This window comes from Ochotona princeps, chromosome 24 (assembly GCF_030435755.1).
Source record: "Ochotona princeps isolate mOchPri1 chromosome 24, mOchPri1.hap1, whole genome shotgun sequence".
Classification (NCBI taxonomy): domain Eukaryota; kingdom Metazoa; phylum Chordata; class Mammalia; order Lagomorpha; family Ochotonidae; genus Ochotona; species Ochotona princeps.
In genome coordinates this window covers 21,099,891-21,100,159 of record NC_080855.1, presented here as the reverse complement: position 1 = coordinate 21,100,159, position 269 = coordinate 21,099,891, and positions in this window count along the sequence as shown.

Genomic DNA, 269 nt, shown 5'->3' with positions numbered 1-269 from the left:
TAACTAGCCCGGGGTGTAAGAGAGCAGGATTGAAGAGTGGGCGAGTCTTAGAAGATCCTAGTCTTTGCTTTACAAGGACACTGGACAAAGTTCTTTGATTGCAAACAATAGAAACCAGCCCTGCCTCACCAACCCAGTTGATTGGAAAGTTTGAGAAAGCCAAAGATTGAGAAATCTGAAGAACCAGATCTGGAAAAAGCTGGGAAGCAGGTCCCAGTGCTGAGAGCTGGTCTTGTCCACGTCCCTCAGCAAGGACATGTGGACTCTCT